The following is a 25,000-nucleotide window of genomic DNA, read 5'->3' as shown; positions in this document are numbered from 1 at the left end:
TCCTATTGATACTACTAATATTAATTCCTATTAAGTTTTAAAAGCATCATTATTGTCATCATCTCTCACAGCTAAAAACTCGTGGAATAATTTTGATCATACATATTTGCTCATAGTTTCCAAATGACCATTATTATCACTATAATCATCATTATTCCCCCTAAACACAATCAAATGGAACAAGACTCAAATACAAAAAAAAAATAAATAAATAAAACCTCCCATTAAGCACGAACGAAATAAAAACACAACCTATCAACATCATACTAAAAAAACGAAATTGCTTGCATTTATCTTCGGCCTCAGCAACAACAAACACACACACACACACACACACATTGCTTTCGAGCTCAAAGTGCCTGAGCACGCTTGGCTAAGGCTAAGGAACTTGGCGATGTCCATTATGCCAAATGAAATTCGAGATTGCTTATCAAGGAGTAGGCGAGTTTACAGACTTTCAAACTGGGCCGAGCAGGAAGCTGTTTGGCGTCAGCGAATGCAAATACTGTGACAAGAATTATGATATGCTCCCTGCACCGACTTACAAAATAAATATGGTTTTATAACCCTGGGATCATGAATACACTATTCACTGTCTCAAGAATGTGCTTTAAATAACATGGTAGAATGTAAAAAACAATACGAACAATACAGACAAAAATAAAGTAATACTTTTTTTTTTTTGCCACGAAAACAAAATTGACAGGAAATTCACATATTTATGATGAAATCTTATGGACTTGGAGGAAATGAATTTGGCAATAGTATTCCTTAGCAAAATAATGACTCTGGCAGGGATAGAATTGGCGATTATTGCGGTCCTAAGTGGATAAGGGATCAGCCAACCCCAGAGAGGTCAACTTCGGTACGAGCTACCGAGCCCTTTTCACTTTTGTTACATGACAAACAAGTTTATCATCACTTTTGAAGCCACCAAAGTCACATTTCTGTTAGATTTACAGTCAGATATTGCGTGCTTACATTTGTAAACAGAAAAGCAGTAAAATACTCGTACGCTTAATATATCAAAACAAAAATTGATATGCCAAAACCTCGACTTGAATTTCAGATCAGAAGAGGAAACTGCCAAAGGGTGAATCAAGTCAAAGGATGAACCAAGACTTCGGCCAATTCAGAACAGTTACCTTCTGAGAAAACAAAACCATTGCGAATTTACTCATTTACTAATTGACCTCTGGAGATTACCCCATGCTAGGCAAAATTAGCATCTGGGAAGAAGGAATCTTCTTTTAATATCTCGGTAAAACTGATTCTTTGGAGATTTCAACGCATTACGTGAAATTATCTTCTGTGGCAAAGGGAAGTTGCTGGGTTAGAGAATCTGATTACAAAATCTTGGCTTCAATTCCACGTTGTTTCTGGAGATTTCAACGCGTTATTTAGAATTATCTTCAGGAATAGAGCGATCTTTATTTTCCGCTTAACACATTTACTCTCGAAGACTTCAGAAAATAGCGTTATTTTCAAGTTATTTCCCAACAGAAGAGACGTAACTGAAGGATCAATCTTGAGTAAATAAATTTTTTGTGTAATATTCCATAACATATTCTCGGGCACAATTTTTTTAAAGGCAGGAGGCCAATGGGGTGGACAACCCAGTACCCATTAAAGCCTAAGACCTAAAAACAAGAAAGAAAGAACGAAAGAAAAGAATCTTCCTCTTTAAGGACGGCAGGTCTAAGTGCCAGGAAGAACAGTATCTGGTGTTGTTCCATTTTGAGGGAGACGAGGGAGTGACAGTGGTTGGACAGCAACAGATCCAGAAAATAAAGGAGAAAAAGTACGTGGATCTAAAGGTGGAACTGAGAGGAAACTCCACAGCGTCACTAAGTAATAGTTAGAGAGGTTGGACAGCATGACTGAAGAAAGGATAGAGTAAAAATCTAAAAAGTGGGTGCAGCTATGGGACGGAGCAGGGACGCTGCAGAATCTTCCTTTAAGTAATACATGCATTGCACCACGTGAGGTGCACTGATGGCGGCAACCTGCTACCCCGGATAGAAGGAAAGAAGTCAAATATGAAAAAAAATACACTATTAGGGGAGGGACAGAATAAAGCAACTAGGTAAGTGTTCTATCATCTTCATGGCTTCCATAAATGGGAATGAACTTTTTCTTTCTTTCTTTAAATATTCAGCTGAAACCACTCATGGTCAGAGTCAACAGACTATAACCCAAGAGGGCTCCAAAAGAGAATCAGCTTAGAGAGAGAGAGAGAGAGAGAGAGAGAGAGAGAGAGAGAGAGAGAGAGAGAGAGAGAGAGAGAGAGGTTATAGGAAAAGGTGATAAATAAAGAAATATGAGGGAATAAAAAAAAAAAACCGATGCACCTGAATTCAGGAGACGTGAGCAAAGAGCTGGAATGGCAAACTGAGTAGTATTAAACCTGATGCTAGAAAAAGCCACAATATCTGCAGCAGCAGCAGCAGCAGCAGCAGCTTCCCTCCCGCCAAGTGTTACAGACGATATAAGCTAAACATTTATAAGAAAGCAGCATAAAAGCAGTCGATTCTCAGGCCAAATATGTCAAGTGTCATTGACGAGAAGCTAAAACCATCTCCCGTGGGTCTCCTCTCCCGTCAGACAAAAGAAACAAACGAATCAGACCCTCGCAAAGGACGCTAACAGAAGCTTGCGTCACTCACTCCCGTCAAAAGAGAGCTACAAACAAAATAATTCGGCTCTTGCAGCGCAACAATAGGCAGCCGCATACATAAGCTTTGCAATTTCCCATTGCATGCTGAATCACCAACTTCATTATGTCCCGACAATCGTCATCATCTTTTGAATGAGAGAGAGAGAGAGAGAGAGAGAGAGAGAGAGAGAGAGAGAGAGAGAGAGAGAGAGAGAGAGAGAGAGAGAGAGAGATTTGATACTGGTTGGCTGACTCGGCTCTCGCTTGTTAATTTCTACCGGATGTGTGAGTCTTTAAGTGCCCTGCACTTTATTTAAGTATATATACAGTATATATATATATATATATAATTCGTATTTGATAATTATCTTCTGAAGGCTGTAGTATCTCTATCTCACTCCCTCCCACCCCCTCTCTCTCTCTCTCTCTCTCTCTCTCTCTCTCTCTCTCTCTCTCTCTCTCTCTCTCTGAGTGTGTAGTTTTATAATGTCTTAATTTCCAGATCGTCTTCCGTTCCGGTAAACGTTCTCACAGCCTCCCCATTCTCCAAGCCCTGATAACCTTATCTCTAATTGCAACAACAATCCAATTTATCTGTTCCTTTCTCGTTCCCAAATTCCACTAGGAGAGTTAGCAGCCTTCAGAAAACGAACGCTAGACAATTGGGACCTTATAATTTCGACAGGAAACTCTTGCACAAGAGATGCACACTCTGACATCAGCAGTGGGACAAACAAAAATGAGGAGGGTCTGAAGCTTCGCACTGGGAAAGCATCAGAACCGCCAAAACCATCCCAATAACTATACTCCCAGCAACATTATGATTTGCCTCTGATCAGAGAGAAATAGATGTAAGCGAGAATTTTTTCAATGTCGCTTTAAATATTTCTTTCTTTAACTTTTTGCATCATATACTACGAGCAAGCAGCGTACTGAACAGATGGAAACCCTCCGCCCCCTCTCCTTGTTTTAGAACTGAAACTGTGTAAGGCATTCCATTCAACCTATTTTCTAGACCGACGTAAAAACGTTGGTGCTTTTTCTTTTTTCTTTCTGAGCAGTTTTTTTCTGAGGGTGGAGAGACAGGAGGAGGGGAAGAGAGGGAAGAGGGTAGGAGGGAAGAGGATAGTGTAATGACCGGTCCCTCTCCACAAAGGCAGTTCGCCTGAAGGTTATCTACGCTTATTCGACCGCCAAATTCGAAACATGTTTTCGGGGCAGCCAGGAGACACGGAAACTAAACTCATGGCGTTCGTTACGGGCACGGAAGAATCCAGGACAAAGCCGTGAATGGTCGGAGTAGTGACGAAAAGAGTAACGAAGAAGAAAATAAAAAGAGAAGCCATGACACTGGCGTTCCTCTTGCGTTCCGAATTAGACCGTTGTATCCGAGTCTGGACTACTTTGCTTCTAGTTTTATGTCCCACTTAAAGAGTCAAGTTCATTTTCTTTAGAGAGTTGCACCTCGTAAGTCTGGGTTTCGTAAATGAATTACCTTTCAGCATAAAAGTTGATGTCCTTGCACATTTTTTGCAATACTGTGATTGAAGAATGTCAGTCAAGTTAAAGAAACTGTCACTACTTAATTATTTTTAAAAAAACTTTTTTATTTTTTGCTATTTTTTGTAATAAAATGATAAGGATAACATTTCTTAACTGGTTACTTTCTGTGGAATTAATATGCAATTATTTTTTCTTTCAGAAGGCCATACGAGAGAACATCGAATAACGTAAGTACTAAATATACATTTTATTTGCTGAACTATTATTGAAATAATATATATATATATATATATATATATATATATAATATATATATATATATATATATATATATATATATATATATATATATATATATATATATATATATATATATATATATATATATAATATATAAAGAGTATATACATACACGTTCCACACACATCCTCCATTCTGCCGCGTTAATTTCAAACCATCAAACATCGCAGGATGAGGTCTCCCATGCATCATCCTACAATCCGTCCCAATTGACGGACGAAGGATGAAATAATAGAGGAAAACCAAATTCATTTGTAAGAAACACCCAGGGGGTAAAGGCCCCCATTGGAGTGCCCCCTACGGGGAAAACAGAATGGTTTGCGGTGGTTTAAAAGCCGTTTCCGTTTATGGGGTTTAAGGTTTTTTTGGGCCAAGGTCAAATATTCGCATGTGGGCATGGCTTCTCGGGCCTCAATGTGACTCCTAATTTCAGCTACAAATTTCGATAGTGGTCATGGAAGCCTGTGCCAGCAGGATCTACAATTCATAGATGGTGTATATATAATATATATATGTATATATATAATATATATACATGGATATACATATATTTATATATATGTATATATATATACATATATATATATATATATATATATATTATATTTATATATATATATATATATATATATATATATATATATATATATATATATATATATATATATATATATATATATATATATATATATATATACATACATGTACATATATATATATACACACACTTTTGACGTAGTACATTAGAAAAAAGGATTATAAGCAAATACATTATCTGAACAAATGCAAAAGAGAGAGAGAGAGAGAGAGAGAGAGAGAGAGAGAGAGAGAGAGAGAATATTCTTCGCAAAAGCAAAACCCGGGAAAACCCCGTATAAAAAAAAAAAAATCCTTTCCACTACAAAGACACAAGTGTCATCTTGATCACATTACCTTCTAGATGATGATTCTGAAGATGAGATTTTTCTAAACTTTTTTTTTTTGTTTTTTGCGCGCGCGCGTGTGTGTGTGTATGTGCGTTTTTTTGTTGTGGTAGTAATATTTACTAATTCAGTACGGGAGTTTGAAAACTGTCCTGTAGAAAAAAAAAAAACCTTTTCATCGGTTTGGTTCCCAAATTCATATTCTTCTCAACAGAATCGACAGGACTTTTCAGTGTGTGACATGACCTTGGAGTCATATACCTTGAGCAGGTCATTTTCCTAAAGATCATGCAGGTAGGCCACGCTTTTCAAAGTTCAACACTTTTTCGGCAGGCGCCTCCCCAATCAAGTAAAAGCTTTTAGGCAGGTATGCCTCGGAGATGGACTTCAAAATAGAAGGTGGCTCTCGCGACCAGTAGGCAACACTTCAAAAACTCCAGCAAAACTCTGCAGGCAGGAACCCTTCCAATCTTATATCTTTTCCTCGAAGATGGTCTTAAAAACAGGCAGGTGTCGAACCTAAGACATTCGGGGAAAGGAGGGAGCTGGGGAGGTGGGGAGGGGTGGGATGGATCTTAAGGAAAAATACCTGTAAGGTATACGACCTTCGCAGCCAAATATCTTTGGGAGGAGTGATCCTTGAAGCCAACGCCTTGAATGAAAGCGATACTCGGAGGAGGAGATTTTGTAAACATGTGGCCCTCGACGTCTAATGATTAATTGAATTGGTGACCTTACTTAACAAGAAGCTTTATCACGCTAAAGAATATAGCAACACATACACACACACACACACACACACACACACAGAGAGAGAGAGAGAGAGAGAGAGAGAGAGAGAGAGAGAGAGAGAGAGAGAGAGAGAGAGAGAGAATGATTTTTTCTCCCTCAATCTCTTTCCACCTAAATCGCATCCTACAACAGTTAATTATTAACCAGGTACATAATTCTGAGCCTTAATCAAAAGAGGCATAATGAATTGTAAGGAACAGCGCCCACCGTGCTCCCTCCTCGCCTGGTTTAGTGACTAGAGGCTTGGTCTCTTTAGGTGAAATGGTAAATGAAACACCAGATTAAATATCACTTATTATGGTCAACAGATTGTGGCGATAAAATGTTGACGATAAAACAGAAGTTCTTGCCTTCCCCTAATTCCCCAGACTTCCAAAGAAGGTAATGTGATCTGGTACAAAGTCAGAGTCTCTCTCTCTCTCTCTCTCTCTCTCTCTCTCTCTCTCTCTCTCTCTCTCATAAAAATCAACTCTCTTCCCTCTATCGCAATCCGTCTTTCTGAATATTCTGCTAAAAGAATCTTTTCAATCTTTCTCATATAACTCTCTCACTCCCCAAACTCTCACACATAAAAAACTTTGCGCTCTCTCTCTCTCTCTCTCTCTCTCTCTCTCTCTCTCTCTCTCTCTCTCTCTCTCTCTCTCTCTCTCTCTCACGTAGATCAAAGTCTTATCTTTCACTGTTTGAAACATCTTAGAAAATCCTTTTTCTCCCTCTCTCTCGTAACTGTCCGCTCTCTCTCACGTTTGTACATCCGTCTACTTTCTCATCCTGGACCTCTTTAAAAATGGCTTTGCAACACAAAACAAGAATAGCCAAACACGCACAAACACATACACACACAAGCACACAAACGCAGGAATTCCCCGTCCACGCCCTCAAGACAATCCCCGTCAATCGGTCGCCGTAACTCGCCGCGTCTCCTGGCAGCTACTGACCTCATTGCCATATGCGGGGAAGAAAGGTCACTTTTGTTACGTCTCTAAAGAATGAAAGCTTCAGAATAAAAGACTGCAAACTATAAGATAGGAGGTTCTGCTGGGAATTCTAATTGCACTGTGGCCCATCCGCCACATACCCATCCTGACTGCAATAAAAGACTCAACACTGCAGAGATCATTCTTCTGTATTTTTAAGTAACTCAATGAGCCCAGGGAAAATTTCTCTTACATCAGAGATGTCAATCTTGAATTTATATGTCTGTTTTACTGCTGCCTTTACGGAAACACAACTTCACAATCTCCACGGAACTGTTAGTGGTAGCGATGCTTAAACGATTAAGAGAAGCTGTAGTTCATACGAGAGGCACATGCGCAATTGCCTTGGGTTTCCTGACTCATATGTCAGTTTACGTATGTATATCTGAGTTTCCTTACTTACGATATTTGCTTGTTACCCCCTTGTTGTTTTAAGTCAGAAAATTGAGAACCAATTTATTTTGACATTGCTCCACATGAGAGTTTCTTTCCATAATAACAAAAATCAAGAAATCTCAAAAGTGAAAGAGGACTTTGTCTCTTTCAGTATCTAGCTTTGTACAGTATATCAACAGTTCGTTGATGCAAATAATTAACAATATGATGCGTGTAAATTAGTTATAACTATTTTCATTTAAGTCTGGTATTTCAAATCATATTTCACAGTACCTCTGATTTTGGTACATCTGAGTTCAATTACAAATACATTAGGAGTTGCACAAGAATTGGGATAATGTCTCCTCACAAAAAAAAAATTAAATAAGAGAACAAAAGATGACAAGAACCGAGACAGAATCAGCAGGCAACCTGCATTTCAAAATGGCAAACTGAAATCGTCCGGGACATTACACACACATTTCACACCTTCCCTCAAGGCTCACACACGCCCCTCCATCAGCGGAATTGCCAGCCTTACACCCCAATCTGGATACGAGGTTCTTATCCCTAATCCTTCCCCTGAGACACAGGGGAAATGCCTCATGCATTCCGAGAGGGAAAACCTGTTGAAACAGTCAGAGTACGAAGGGCTTTCGTGCGAGGGCTGTCGTGCTGGTTTCGCACGAAGGCTGCTCAACTTTGGCTGGGTCTGCCTGTGTGAAATACTAGAATAAATTCGCACTTCATAATGGTCGCTTTTTACCATTTTATATAACATCATAACATATACATATATATACTGTATATATGTGTATATATATAACTACAAGCAAAACTGGGTCTATTCTCTCTCTCTCTCCTAAGGGGCAAGGGCATTTTACTGGGCATAGCAGCAATCTGCCTGAAGCCCCTGCGACTTGGGAAAACCCAAGTTACACTTCCAACTGCTTCGACCAAAAATAATGTTCTACAATAAGCTTTCGTCTTCCTAAGAACACACACACCGTGTTAGGGACCCTTTTGGAAAGTAAAGAGTATACTATATATACAGATATTATACATACATATACACATACATAGTTATATACATATATATACATATACATATATATATTCATATATATATGTATATATATATATATGTATATATATATATATATATATATATATATATATATATATATATATATATATATATATATATTATATATATAAATATAATGTAAAGCATCACACACGTATACAGAAATACATCATTTTAATGTTGTTAAGCGTGAAGACGCAGCATTGCACACCGAGAACTAAAAGATGTGGTAAGACCAAATATATAAATCGGCAGCGTCATCCTCCTCTTATGGCAAACAACATTCAATAGTCGCAACCAAACCATTTCACTTTTGAAATGCCTACCAATCAGCCATTTTGAATCTCCAGAAAATACGTATTTCTGCCTTCCTGAAAAAGTTGTTGGCTACATTAAGCAAAATTAAGCCAAATTAGCGAGATATGTAGCCATACATGAAAAACTCAGCCAAAAATTAGCCAATATTTACTGATCATACAATTGGGAAAATTGAAGTCCGGTGCAAAAAATCAAAATGGCGGCTGTAAATTTTATGAGTCATCAGTTTATCATGCCAGAACTGACTCTCATGGCGACTGGTTCTTTATTTTTATTGCAAAGTCTAATAAGCAGTATTTCCTGACCAAGTTTCCCCGCGACTCATAATCTTCCTTTCCTCAGGAGGCGGGTTTTACAATTCCCTGGAGGGACGGAGACCCTCCCTTTTTCTCTCTTCAGTTTTACTTTCTTACTTTTTTCAAGGGTGGGTCAGATGAGGTCATTGACTGCCCGCGCTACTGATCTCTGCTTCTCTAAGACTGGAGGAATCGTATACTTAAAGCACTGAAGGAAAGTTAAGGTTCAATTACATGACTTTATTTCACCCACTTAGAGGAGAACTGCTTACAATGTGCCGGACAGGGCGCACTGCATACAGCATTTCAAGGCCTCAAAATTGCTCCCTCCACTTTGTCACCAATTTCTTTCGGTCATTTCTCACTTTATCTTTCCATCACCTTTCATTTCTCCTCCTCCTCGTCTTCCCAATCTCGTTCAACAACCCTGGGAAAGATCCTCCGGACTTGCCGCCAGTCACACTGTGACGTTTTCTAGCATCAGGTTTAATAAGACTTGCTTTGCTAGAATTTCGTCTTGGCTACAAACAAACTGTGGAATAGTTTGCCTCCCTGTGCAGCTGTTGAGTCTTCTGGTCTCCGAGTGTCTAAGCGAGGAGCAAATTCATTCCTGCTCTCTGCTGCTGCTGCTGACGTCATCTCCTGAATTCAGCAGGTGCATCGATTTTATTTTCTGCTCCACGTATTCACACATTTATCATATTTTCCTATAACTTCTCTCTCTCTCTCTCTCTCTCTCTCTCTCTCTCTCTCTCTCTCTCTCTCTCTCTCCTGGCTGATTTCCCTTCGGAGGCCTCTTGGGTTTATTAAATGCTGTTGGCTCTGTGTGAGAGGTTTCAGCTGGGGATTGAAAGAAAGAAAGTGGGAAATGTGATTCAATGTGGTCTGATTAAGATAATTTACAACAGCGACTTCAGCAAGTCCTCAACACCCGCAGAAAAATCCCCAATTTCACCTACTTAGCTCGGGGGAATCCGACTGAGTAATAAGATTAGGAAATTAAATTAGAAAATCCCTTTCCAGTCGCAGTCAGGGGCTGACGCACCCCCTGTTGCGACAGAACAACAGAGAGAGAGAGAGAGAGAGAGAGAGAGAGAGAGAGAGAGAGAGAGAGAGAGAGAGAGAGAGAGAGAGCAAACTACGTTTTCTAATTTGAGGAATTACACAACGCGAAATGGAAACAGGTTTAATACCTGACTCTTATTGGAAGCAATCAATCATCTTTCTGTCTCTACCGCTGCTCTGAGAGAGAGAGAGAGAGAGAGAGAGAGAGAGAGAGAGAGAGAGAGAAACTCTATATGGCAATTCAATCTTGTCACAACTCAAATGATGTTATACTTAAATAAACCTGCTTTAAAATGAAAAAAAAAAACTTACCTTTACCTAACGCAGCTTCAGAAAAAAAGGGCTATTTTTAGCTACCGTCATCGTATACTGTAGTTATTGAGGACAAATCTTTTTTTTTTTTTTTTTTTTAACTTCCCAGAAAGAGACACAGACGGTGTTGCCTGTTCTAACCAGCTGAAACCAGATGTAGCTTTAGTTATCTCGTTCACCTGGTTAAACGCATCTGTGCGACTCCGGGAGGCACCTGCAAATGAACACAGGTGTTTTCTTTTTGTGTATTTATTAATACACGGTTTTTATTATCATTATTATATTATTTTTTTTATGGATACGCGAGTATCGGCGGTATTCAATTGTTGAAAAAATTAAATTGAATTTCAGGAATTTTCTCATACGTACATAGAGTCGGTGTGAAATTAACATTACTATCAAGAATAATAATAATAATAATAATAATAATAATAATAATAATAATAATAATAATAATAATAATAATAATAATAATAATAAAATTATTATTATTATTATTATTATTAATTATTATTATTATTATTATTATTATTAATTATTATTATTATTGTAAACAAACAGGCCACACTGGTCTAAAACTACTTTTATAACTGATTATCTTTCCATAATAATAATAATAATAATAATAATAATAATAATAATAATAATAATAATAATAATAATAATAATAATAATAAATAAATATATAAATAAATAAAGTTGGTACGGAAATACAATTATTATTATTATTATTATTATTATTATTATTATTATTATTATTATTATTATTATTATTATTATTATTATTATTATTATCAAATTCCGGCTAAAACTGATTATGATTTCCATAATAATAATAATAATAATAATAATAATAATAATAATAATAATAATAATAATAATAAGTAAAGTTGGCATGGAAATAAAATTAGTATTATTATTCTTATTATTATTATTATTATTAATATTATTATTATTATTTATTATTATAAATAGAAAAGCGATATTGTTATCAAATTCCTAATAATAATAATAATAATAATAATAATAATAATAATAATAATAATAATAATAATATAATAATAATAATAATAATAATAATAATAATCCGCAGACATCACGATAACAAAGAACAATACAAAATTAAAAAAAAGACAAAATCACTGAGTAACCACAGACAAAACAAGTTTCCTGAACTGACGCTGAAAACCAGTGGACCGCGCTGTGGGCACCAATCAAGATCTGCCAAAATAAGGGGGTTAAAATCGTTATTGAAATAAATAATGTATAAATAAAATAACTTGCTATGGCCCTTACTCACTTTGTTAGGGTCTCTGGCTAAGCCGTGAGCCCTTTCGATCACAGCAGATAACTGGGATGAGGTTGCTAGGCTCATGGCTACAGCCACAAAGCTGGTCAAATAACATACATGCATACATACTATCTAATATGTATATTTATATAATATATACATATATAAATATTTTTTATATATACACACACATTATATATCTATAATATATAAATTTGACTCACAACTGTTTGGGTCACTTGGTAGAGCCCTGGGCTTTCGTTTGAGAGACTGGGGTTCAGTCCCAATGGGAGTCAGAGAATCATCTGTTGAGTAAGTTAAAGTCCTCCTGGGCCTCTGTAGGCTCATAGGGCAGGCGCTGATCTTCTGTTTCTTAGGCCGACAGCCAGTCGGGGGACAGGTCTGATTAGCTCGCTCTCTCTCTCTCTCTCTCTCTCTCTCTCTCTCTCTCTCTCTCTCTCTCTATATATATATATATATATATATATATATATGCTATTTGGACACATTTTCTGTCTTATACCATTCCTGTTGAAATCAATGGGATTGTCTGCAGATACTATCTTCTTATCAAGACTCATTCAGTCTACACTGCTTTGTCTCTACTGGTAAGCTTCTTAGGAGTAAAGAGAATTCATTCTGTATTCTTTCCATTTAATTTTTTTTACTAGTCGACGGACCGTTATCTATGCATAATACATGATCAGACCTAATACTAACACCCATACACAAAGATTATCTGATGAAGAAAAGAACACTTAAATGACATACCAAAAATTGTGTACCTCACGAAATAAACCGTAATCTACTTCTATAATGCTAATAATAGAAAAAGCGAATATAATATCAAAACCAAGATTGCTGTGTCAGCGGTACTTAGTAGCTGTCAATCAAGAGTCCTTATTCCCAAACTCTAGTATTTTCATTGCACAAAATAACAAGTAAAAAATGCACCGAAGTTTTCTGTACAGCGTATAATGCTGTATGAAACTTTCAGCCACGGCCCATGAAACTCTTAGTTGCGGCCCATGAAACTCAGCCACGGTCCGGTGGTGTCCTGAGTTGTAAGTACCTATACCGGTGCCAGAAGTACGATTATGGCTAACTTTAACCTTAAATAAAATAAAAACCACTGAGGCTAGAGGGCTGCAATTTGGTATGTATGATGATTGGGGGGTGGGTGATCAACATACCAATTTGCAGCCTTCTAGCCTTAGTGGTTTTTAAGATCTAAGGGCGGACAGAAAAAGAGCGGCCGGACAGACAAATTAGCCGTCTCTTTAATAGTTTTCTTCTACAAAAAAAAAAAAAAAAATTAAACTGTAGCAATCCGCATTTGCACAAAAATGTAGCTGTCCACATTTACCTCCAGAAAACAAGTCGCAGGAATCTTTCAGGAAGCAGAATCGCAATTTAATTGGTCAATGGCAAGGTTTAATTAGCCAATACGAAGCAGTCATTTGCATGCTTGCCTTTTCGCGGAACAATAAAGCGGTTGGTGGTGGTGGTGGTGGTGTGTGTGTGTGTGTGTGTGTGTGTGTGTGTGTGTGTGTGTGTGTGTGTGTGTGTGTGTGTGTGTGTGTGTGTGTTAAGAAGGAACAAATTCAATGACCTTTTATCTGTCTTCTCTTAGAGTTTACTCATTTTTTTGAATGAAGCGTATCATCACCTTGGACAAATTCTATTAATTTGTTTTATACTACTGAAAAATCCTACATCACTTTTATTCTTTCATTTTTATTCATAGGCATTAAGTAAAGCAAGAAAGAAATAGGACAGATAATTTTCCTGTAATGTTTGACTGGTAAATCATTCCTCTGTCATGGATATATAAAACATTTCAGTCATAAAATATCACATTCTATCTCAATCTCTCTATCCATTACCTATTTCTAGAGAAGAGCCCGTTTTGGCCCGAAGCCACGTATCACTCTCTTGGCTTTTCAGGTCTCATTGTGGCCCGGAAGTTACCCAGCGAAGCTTAACCTCCTTGATCAAGAGACCCCGGGACTGAGATCTTATGTCTTGCATATCTGGACCAAACCTGCGCGCGCACATAAATTGAATGAAAAAGGAGGGTAAATCGACCGCCATACCTAAAATTAAAAAGAAAAATACGAAAAGTACTAGGTTCTTCGCCTTCATTATTTCGTAAATGCCGGGACCAACCACAGTGGACTCACAAGGGAAAAAAAAAAAGGGCGGGGGGAGCGGTCTGGAAGGTGGAACAATGAGATTCCAATCAGTTTCGAGTCTTCGGCTCCAACTGAAGTCCAGGTTTGAAGTCTATTAAAGGACTGTGGCAATATTGCCTTTAGTTTTATGGAGACCAAATATAGACGGTCCGGGCACTTAATATTCGTCGAAATTTATAGTGAGAGGAGATTTGCATTCATAAATTTCCCTCCTCCCCTTCCTCTGTGCCTTCCTCCAGTCCTCTGAGGCTGATCCAGCCAGCTTTCCTCACGGATCTTCACTGGAGCTTTCCAGGTTTCGTCCTCAGTAATTCAATGAGATTTGTTCGTGGGGATGTTTGACGATCTTCAACTGCTGTCTCTTTATGTTAATGTTAGATAAATGTTTAACCAATGCGATTTACACCAGGGGATGTGATAATGTTTTTAAATTGGCGTATTTACTGTTTATGTATATATATATATATATATATATATATATATATATATATATATATATATATATATATATATATATATATTCTTCACATTAGGCAATTTTCCTTAGGAAAGCTTGCTCCAGATGAAAATAAGACGAGATATATATGTACATACACACACACACACACACACATATATATATATATATATATATATATATATATATATATATATATGTACGAGTATATATTATATACATATACTTTTCAAGTCTAGATAGATATAATGTACCTATTTACCTAACTGTTCTTAAGATATTAGTACATGATCATCCTACTCCAATTGAGAGAGAGAGAGAGAGAGAGAGAGAGAGAGAGAGAGAGAGAGAGAGAGAGAGAGAGAGAGAGAGAGAGAGAGAGAGAGAGAGAGAGAGAGAGTTTTCAATACCTGTACTTCATTATCCTAAAGGTCCCTGATACGATCTAGGAGTCTGATATTCGGATACACCCAGTAAGGAAGTTTCACTCAATTGTTACTTCAGAAGGTTCAATTTTATTTTCGGGGGGAATACTGAGGTTGAGGGGTTGGGGAGGCGGGGGGGAGGGGTGGAGGGTTGAGGTAGAGAGTGTTTGTGATAAATTTTGCCGTTCGCCCCCGAATCCCAAGACCTGCCTCAAGTTTCAGTAATTTTTGCTTATTTTCACGAGGTATGGGGGTTACGGCTGCGCACGACGCTTCTCTTTTACTCTTCTTCATTGGTTTTTGGGATGGGGTTGCTAGCCCCAAACCTTATGCCGAAAGGCCTCAAAACAGCTATGCACGAGAGCGCATATGATCGCGAGATCAGCCTGATATTCAGTGGAGGTAACCAGTCCAATTATTGTTCAGACCCAACACTGCTGAAATAATAATAAAATATTTAGGAAATTTTTTCCCTGTCAGTAACTCGACTTATGTTCATCTACAAAATCATTTGAGACTAATATTTTGTTCCTCAAGTTCCTTGTAGCTGGTAATAATTTAATTAAAAGAGAGAGAGAGAGAGAGAGAGAGAGAGAGAGAGAGAGAGAGAGAGAGAAACACAAGCTACAAGACCGGACTTTTCAAACAGGTTTAGTTTTCCAACCTCCGCAAATCGGTGACACTTATCACTTGTGAATATTTGGCGAGTACTCACTACGTGGCCTAGTCTCCAAGCAAAGAATGAATTTCAATATCTACAGTAAAACACGTTTGGGACCACTCCTCTATTTCTAAATGTCGAATGACACTGTTCTAAGAATTTATTTACCAGTTTTGTTAATTTATTTCTTCTTTTCTAACAACTGATCTCTTCTTTTGTATCTCCTATTACCTTCTGTTACTTCTTTCAAATGAACGCCCTAATATTCTTTGGAAGCTCGAATTTCAAGTCAGTGGCCCATGTGGTGGGCTTGTCCTATATAAATATGGTTCATCTTCTGAATAATAAGTGTCATTATTAAAAGCTCTAAAAACACCGTTATTTATTAGCAAAATTTCCACGAATCATTGATTATTACTCCAGATAATTATTATGAAAGACCATTATTCTGCGTGTATGCATTCCTCTCAGGCCAGCCAGCCCCGTGAGGCCTCGGAGTTTCAGTCCAATGGTTTGTTCGACTAATTATTAATAACAATGCCTTACAACTGGTTTTGGTGACGAGTTTTTTTTAATTCTCTTGCTACAGGCAACCAGTGGCATTTGCATGCCAGATGCACGATGTTCACCAAGAAAAAAGGGACGAAGGTAATATGGCATTTCGAGTCTTGCCAGAAGTCAAAGGTAAAGGTCAGATAGGCAAACTCACCATTCAATATGTCTTAGGAAAGATGTAATGGTCAGATTAGGTCAACTTTGTGAAAAATGTGATAAAATCGTATAGAAATGCTTCTCCATTAACTGTCTGACCACGACGATGAAATGACCAACAATTCTGGAAAGCCTACTGTACAGGAACTTTCTTTAATTGTAATTCTGTTTTCAAGGTTCGTGAAGGGCACAGTGAGAAGGCAAGACAATGCAGAGGGTTAGTGGAAACGGCAAATACAATCAAGATAAGAGAACTCGAGAAAACCTAGATGATGACAAGAAGAAACTGCAGCCATGATGTTGATTTTTATGGCTAACGATGAGAGAATGAAACCCGAGAAGCACTACTCAGAAGCAAAGCTTTAAAAGCGAATGCTTTGGTTTATCGTGAGAAACAATACTTAAAAGCAAACTTGAGAGAGATTATACTTTGGTTTATCGTGTCACTAAGTAATTTTACCGCTCACACATGGCTTTTAACGAATGGAAGGGTTAAATATCCCCTCCCCCCCCCAACACACACACACACACACACACTAGCTCAAGGAAGTCTGTGCCCAAAAAGTTGTCGCTCACCGCTCAACTAGAAATAAAGAAAAATCTCTCTTATATTTTGAGGAATTCTTCCAGTTATATGCTATCACCTCAAAAGGTGCCAACCCTGCCCCTAACAGGTGCTATCACCCTGAACGGTGGCAGATTTGCTGTCTTGACTGACAAGACATGGAGGCGAAAATAATAGACAGGAATGTGCCGTTGAACAAATAAGGGGAATTTTTCGTTTTAGAACTTGAGTTCTAACTTTGCTTCCGTATTCCCAGAGTAAGATAACCTTCCTCCTTTCAAAACTGGCCTATCGCTTCTTCTGGGGTCAAAACCATCTCATTTGTTATTGAAAAAATAATCAGTTCTTTATTTTTAAATGCAGTAAGTGGAAGAATTAAATTTTCGTTTTTCCTTACGCGTCTCTCTCTCTCTCTCTCTCTCTCTCTCTCTCTCTCTCTCTCTCTCTCCTCGTCTCCTCCTCCCGGAAGAGTTACCGGGAAAACAAATCCGGTTCTTAATATCTCCTACAAGAGAACAGGTCATCTTTTGGAGCCTTACGCAACGTTCACTTGGGGAAAACATCAGCTCAATTTCCAGCTCTGTACCTCATTTACTGTCGATGAGCGGCCAAAGGGGACTTAGCCTCATGTTCCTTTGTTGCCATGGCAAGACAAAACCATGAATAAGAATTAGGACAGAACAAGGACATTAGTTCAAAAGCCTGGCTGTAGAGGGAAAACAATCCAAGGATTACTGGTTTCCAAGGAGCAACTTCCAAGACTTCCGTGCGTGGGAATCGTCTACATAAATCTCGCTGGAAAGTGCCGCTGAGGTTAAAAGCTCTGAAGCCCGTGGATTACCCTGAGCTAAACATGGAAAGACAACATTAGTCTGCATCCACTTCAGTAAAACATGTTAAACACTAGTCGGCAACTTGTTGTTTACATATCACAAACAGGTTGAAAACAAGTCAAGAACCTCATGGTGCGTCTACGCTACAGTAAAATGTCAGACACACGTCCTCAACTATCGCAGTCATATCACTAACATGTTGAAAACAACTCCATCTTAGGGAATTTCAACAACAGTAAAATCTGTGAAAAAAAGTCATAAATATGTCGCAAATTTATCACATACATATCACAAACATGTTGAAAACAAGTTGACGACAGTCAGTGGAGAATGAGCCTTAGGTGCAAATGCTGGATAATCATGTGAATCACTGGTTAGAACTATCAGTAAGTTGTTGATTTGTATTGAACCTGTTTGTGATATGTGTGTGGTAAGTTGTTGACTTTTTTTATGACATGTTTTACTAAAGATGGTTGTTGAAAGCCAAACTGACCTGGGAGGGCCTGGTGCAAATGGCGATTGGTCTTTCGGAAGCTTTCAGGCCCAATGGAAGGATTTGTAACTAAAGTTCCCTCAATATTCGCAAATAGGCGAATGGGTCTGCTCCACTTGTTTCTCCCCTGTTTTGAAGCTATCTCATTTAATCCATCCTACTGGTGTCTGCCTCTCCCACAACGACTGTTTCTATTCTGTCAAGACTTGAGGTCAAGCACCGTGCTGGAAGGTAGCACTCTTAATAGCACCTTTTTTCCCCCACTATTTAATGAGAGACTTATCTCTCTACCATCACCTAATATCTCCCTCTACTTGCTTCCATTTTCACTGCAGGAAATGTATGCATTCTTAACCTACATATTTCCTACTTTTTAGAGACTGAATTTCTTTTCCCATAATTCTTAATCACTGCTGTTATCTCTAATTGTCGTCGCAGCCTAACAGAGGCTAATGATTACTGGCAATAATTTGTTGCCTACGAATTTAATTTTTTTTGCACTAGCAAAAATAATCAATATATTTCAGAGGTTATTAGTACCTTTCATTTTGCACAATTCCTTATTTGAAGAGTAAGTCATTACTCCGTAGTTTATAGAATGATGCTTATTTTGGAAAGCATTATAATGCGATTCCTTGTTAATTTTTACATGGTTCTTCCTGACGTTTCAATATATTTTTCTTATTTAAGTTTACGTTTATCATCATTCTGACACTCTGATTAAGAATTATGTTTGTACATATCACAAACATATACATTTACTACTGCATGCTTATATTTTTATGTCCTTAATTAATGGAAGATGACTTTTCTTGTACATTGTTACACTCCCTTCATTACAATTTCAAATCTGTAAATTTATTATCGGTTAATTTTCACTTATTCTTTAAATTTTTTTTTTTGTTTATTGTCCATATTTTTCCAATACCTTATATACCGTGGGTGTAGAATCCTGTTCCTACAGACGGCTTTCCGTAAGAGGGGAATGACCTGTAAGAATTCTCGTGGGGGTTCCTTACCTCCCCGACTCCTACTGTAGGTAGTCTCCAGTAGACGTCCCTAACAGCGGGGCTTCATGGAGAATACGTATTCGTTAAAACAAGACCTCTAGGAGGATTTCAGACTGACTAAGGGTGGGCTCTTGAGAGCGTTTCAGATATCTACAAAAATTTCACTCATCAACAGTGGAATTCCTTAAGGATTTCAGACTCCTACATGGGGGACTTCTCAGGGTCTCTCAGACTCGTTAAAATGGGACTTACAATGGGACTTCCAAGAGTGTTTCAGACTCTTTGAAAGTGAACCAGTAAGAGAATTTAAGACTGATTGACAGGGGGATTTCCATGATGATTTCAAACTCATTAAAAGTGGACCTCTGAGAGGATTTCAGACTCATCAAAAGTGGACCTCTGAGAGGATTTCAGACTCATTAAAAGTGGACCTCTGAGAGGATTTCAGACTCATTAAAAGTGGGCCTCTGAGAGGATTTCAGACTCATTAAATGTGGACCTCTGAGAGGATTTCAGACATTAAACTGGGACTCTTAAAAGAATTCTAAGACTTATTAAAAGACGGAATTCAAACAGCGTTTCACACTCCAAGAAAACGAATGCAAAGAGGATTATATACTTTCCAAATAAAGACTCTGAGGAGACACTCTTTAAAGGAAGACTTCTAAGACTCATTTAAAGGGGGAATTCAAAGAGTATTTCACGCTCAATGAAAACAAATGCCGAGAGGAATATTATACTTTAAAAAAGACTTAAAAGAGGGCACACTCTTTTATGGGAGACTTCAAAGGGGAAACGCTAAACACAAGGGAATTAAAAAAAGGAGGAACACTCAGGAGTCAAACTTTACAAAACAGAGGACTTCCAAGAGGAATTCATTGGACTAAAAAAGGGACTAAGGGTACTTCAGAGGACTAAACCTTCTTAAAAATGGACTTTAAAGAAGAGATACATCTAGCTATAAGGAGCTTCAGAGGGGACTGCATCCAATACAAAAGAGAGCTTCAGAGCCCTCCAACCTCCATAGGAGGAGATTTCAAAGAAGACACACACACCTCCCTAAAAAATGGACACTCAAGATGACATATGCCTAACTCCTAGCAGGGATCATCATTTGAATGTGACTTGGAAGGCAAAATATCACACACACACATACACACATACTTACACACATACATTTTCCTAGAAACATTAATTCAAAGAGGAGTTACCTTAGGTCGAATGTTCATATCAATAACGGCACCAAGACTCGAGGGCATCAGGAAATTTAGAGACTAAATCTAAACCTGGGCATTAGGGGCCAAGATTCAAGACCTCATTCATTTCTGCATTTACATTAATGACAGACAAGATTAACGTCCATCTGGGCTTGAGTGAGCAGCCTTGCGGCACTGAGGGGGAGAAAAAGCGGACAGCAGCTGTCAGATGGCCCCTAAGGTAGATAACCGTGGATGTTTATGACTGCAGAGTCTTCAGACACTCGACGAGCAGAGAAATCGCAGTAATTTCGACGATGAGATCAGGAATTGCAATCTCACTGACGGATGCTATCTGTTCATTGCATAAACGTCACGCGTTCCTGAACGTGTTTTTGTTCCCCGTGGACACGTTCTTGCCTTCCTCAGATTGTAGTTGGAAGGACTTTGAAATCTCTGGATTTTATTTTTTCTGTTTCAGTTCTTTTTACTTTTCTTGGGTGGAAAATAATCATTTCACAATTTTCAGCGATTCATAATTTACATTTCGCATATTTTGACAAGATCTTATGCGTCTTAAAATATTTTCTGTTCCACTGACGTGAATATCGTTAAATTTTTCAATTTTTTTAGACGATAATTAAAAATTCTTAATTTACTTATACGTTTCTACATTTCATGTATAGTTTTGCTTACAGTTATAAATTGAATATAAGAATCGTAATTGAGGTGCGTTGGCCTTTGGAAGAACAGAACTTAAGTTGAACTAAGTCTCTCTCTCTCTCTCTCTCTCTCTCTCTCTCTCTCTCTCTCTCTCTCTCTCTCTCACAGTTACCAATAAGGAACACTTACGAGACCAAAAGAATTTGCACAATATATGAGCAACCAGTTGAAAATTCCTAATCTACTGCACTCACTGTATTCATAAATAATTTTCTCTTTTTTTCTTTCAGGAAGAATTTAATAATGATGAGATGGAAATTATACAGAATCTTAGAGGTGGGAGGCGCAATCTCTCTTCATTTTGTTTCCGGGAGCGCGTGATTTACGAGAGAGAGAGAGAGAGAGAGAGAGAGAGAGAGAGAGACTGTTTCTGTAAGGCCCAAAGCTTGGAGGAGAGAGAGGGAACACATACCATTTCCATAAGGAATGAAGTTGAGAGAGAGAGAGAGAGAGAGAGAGAGAGAGAGAGAGAGAGAGAGAGAGAGAGGGGGAATAATGGGAGTGGTACCCCAACCACTCCTCAGCCCAATTATACCGGGTGAAGGAACCACTCACTCTTTTTCCTCCCTCCTTGTAATCTCTCTCTCTCTCTCTCTCTCTCTCTCTCTCTCTCTCTCTCTCTCTCTCTCCTCCTCTTCTTATTCTTCTTCTTCTTCTCCTCCCCCTCCTTTACCAAGTCTCTCTCTTTCTCTCTTGCCCTTATCCATTATCTAACTACCTTTCGAGTCTCACTGTGACCCATGGCCGCTACTACCATACTACTAAGATTTTTCCAAACATTAATTCATGGTCACAGCTTAAACACTAAAGGCGTCTGGCCCCAACTGTTGGCCACCCAGCCATTTACTAACCATAGTCAGCGTTGCTTAGTTTCACCAATGAAAAGATCAGCAGTGTTTCAGGACTTGATATAGTCTAGTATGAACTGATGCTCACCCTTCCATCTAATGACCAAACTAAAAGTTTTTTTTTAATTCACTAAACAAGAAAAGTGAAAAAAAAAACGATAGACCTTTCGAGCAGTACGACGTCATCACCAGTGACAAGGAAACGAAAGTTCATCAGCGCCACTTGAGTCACTGCAGCAAAACTACTGATTCGATTTCTTTCAAATTTCTCCTTAACACACCTCAAACTGCCTTCCACGTTCTACCACACTTGGGTTGCGGGATAACCTTCCTACACTGTCATACAATCATTACGGATATTAACAAAATAGTAATCCAGCCAATTATTCAAGGAATTGTCATGAATTCCTCGCACGTGATGCCAAATCTCTCAGTTTCAGTTCCTCATTAATGACTGAATGTTCCCTCACACTTTTACTGCGCCTGCATATGTTCCAGCGCCGCGCATGCGCGTGGTCACCATGTGGTCCTAAAGACCTTGTAATCCTTGCGAAGGATTTCGTGAGCCGGACCCAACGTTAAACCGGCTGGATAAAATCTTTCGATTTTCAAGCATTGTCTACTAAGACCTTTTGCCTGTTTCAGATTGGGTGATATCAACAGCCGACAGAAATAAGTGATGCATTTTTCTTTTGTAGTGAACACAACAGCCACACTCGAGAGATTTCTCTCTTTCCTTTCTGTTGTGTTTTAGAAAACATATTGATAGGAAAGGGGAATGTCTTGTGTATCTTTTGGTAGATAAAATATCAGGTATATGAGATATTTTCGTATTTTTGTAGTATTTTAGAAAGCATATTCTACTTTTGTGGTAAAAATATCAGATACATTTGAGGTATTTCTACTTTTTTGTAGTAAAAATATCAGATACATTTTACATATTTCTATATATATATATATATATATATATATATATATATATATATATATATATATATATATTAGTATTTTAATCATACGCTTTGTTATTTTAAGTTACCGTACCTTAAACTCTTTAAAGTGATCTTGCATGTTTAAAGTTTCTTTAAAATTATGAGTGATAAAATTAAAGTTACCCGACTTTAAAAACGCATTTAATATAATTCTGAAAAATATTTCACCAGTTCGGTTTGAAAAACATACACAAAAAACAAGTAAAAATGCGCCGAAGTTTCTTCTGCGCAATCGAGTTTTCTGTACAACATATAATGCTGTATGAAACTATCAGCTACGAGCCTACGACCGGTAGCGCTTCAGTTGCTCCCCAGATGCGGTAGAGTGAGGTAGCGTCGCAAACTTCCGGAAAGCGTAGCCAGACACACGATCCATGTCCAACTTTAACGTTAAATAAAATAAAAAGTACGGAGGCTAGAGGGCTGCAATTTGGTATGTTTGATGATTGGAGGGCGGATGATCAACTTACCAATTTGCAGACCTCTAGCCTCAGTAGTTTTTAAGATCTGAGGGTGGACAGAAAAAAGTGCGGACGGACAGACAAATAGCCATCTCTTTAATAGTTTTCTTTTACAGAAAACTAAAAAGATCACAACAAGTGTATTATGAGATCGCAATCATCCGCCAAGGCTCTATAATCAACGCACCCGCCCTCCCTAATGTCACTTCTCCACATAAAGTTACATTCCTATCTCTCCCAAAATCTTATCAGTTGATGTCAGTCACGTGGGCGACCTCCCAAAATCTTATCAATTGATGTCAGTCACGTGGGCGACCTCTGCTGACACTTTCCTAAAATACTGCGCAGAACTTTTCGGCGAGACACTCTTTCCCTATTTTTTACGACTTTTTTTGAGTGTGGAACTCAGCTAAAAGGAGAAGAATGGTCCCATCTATGGTCATCCGTTCAGGTATTGACCGGACTCAGAGCTGCTTGATTTCCATGATGGGCTGACTGCCTGGGTTTCATATTATCACAAAAGTAACCTAATGAGGAAATTGGAAATTTAAATAATATACATAGACCAATAAGTGAACGCATCATATATATATATATATATATATATATATATATATATATATATATATTATATATATATAAACGGGATGGGAAGTCCCAATGATCTCACTCTGTTCTCTCTATTTCCTGCTAAGGAAGAGGAAAAAGGTGGGGGGGGGGGGAAACCACATGACGGGCCGCCACGTTTGAAGGGAAATCCTGACCTGCCCCAACAGGAGTCTTCTCTCTCTCTCTCTCTCTCTCTCTCTCTCTCTCTCTCTCTCTCTCTCTCTCTCTCTCTGTAATGACGTTTTCCTGTTATTCAAAGCCTTTCTGCAGTTCGCCAAATAGTCTCAATTACGTTCTCTCTCTCTCTCTCTCTCTCTCTCTCTCTCTCTCTCTCTCTCTCTCTCTCTCTCTCCGTACTGACATTTTCCTATCACTGAAAGCTTTCTTCAGTTCTCCATATATTCTCAATTCTTTTCTTTTTTTTTCTCTCTCTCTAGTGATATACCTTAAATTCACAGACCTACTTCAGCTCCTCAAACAATTCTCATATCCTCCCCCCCCTCTCTCTCTCTCTCTCTGTTTTTCATTGGAGGGGTGGGTAGAGCTCTCGGCTAGCACGCTGTTGGCGCAGCGTTCGACTCTCCGACCGGCCAATGAAGAATTAGAGGACTTTATTTCTGGTGATAGAAATTCATTTCTCGTCATAATGTGGTTCGGATTCCACAATAAGCTATAGGTCCCGTTGCTAGGTAACCAGCAGGTTCTTAGCCACGTAAAATAAATCTAATCCTTCGGGTCAGCCCTAGGAGAGCTGTTAATCAGCTCAGTGGTCTGGTTAAACTAAGATATACTTATTTTCTCTCTCTCTCTCTCTCTCTCCTGATAAGTACCTAAAATTCACAGTCTTTCTTCAACTCCGCAAATAATTCTCTTATCTACCCCTTCCCTCTCTCTCTCTCTCTCTCTCTCTCTCTCTCTCTCTCTCT

The 25,000-nt window shown here is 38.2% G+C and overlaps 1 protein-coding gene and 1 long non-coding RNA gene across 4 annotated transcripts in view; one reads left to right on the top strand and one right to left on the bottom strand.

Annotated features, from left to right (window-relative positions):
- The window catches only part of LOC136829875 (uncharacterized), a 304,668-nt gene that overhangs the window by 184,036 nt on the left and 95,632 nt on the right, over window positions 1–25,000 (bottom strand). The window lies entirely within an intron of this gene.
- Window positions 1–25,000, top strand: part of LOC136829873 (uncharacterized) — a 231,531-nt gene that overhangs the window by 122,491 nt on the left and 84,040 nt on the right. For 2 of the 3 annotated variants that reach the window (XM_067088934.1, XM_067088932.1), the window contains exon 2: window positions 4,359–4,386. The gene's annotated coding sequence lies outside the window, so the exon portion shown is untranslated. The remainder of the gene's footprint in view (window positions 1–4,358; window positions 4,387–25,000) is intronic. The other variant, XM_067088933.1, reaches the window with a different exon arrangement.

Source organism: Macrobrachium rosenbergii, chromosome 45, assembly GCF_040412425.1.
Source record: "Macrobrachium rosenbergii isolate ZJJX-2024 chromosome 45, ASM4041242v1, whole genome shotgun sequence".
Lineage (NCBI taxonomy): Eukaryota > Metazoa > Arthropoda > Malacostraca > Decapoda > Palaemonidae > Macrobrachium > Macrobrachium rosenbergii.
This window is presented reverse-complemented; position numbering and strand designations above follow the sequence as displayed.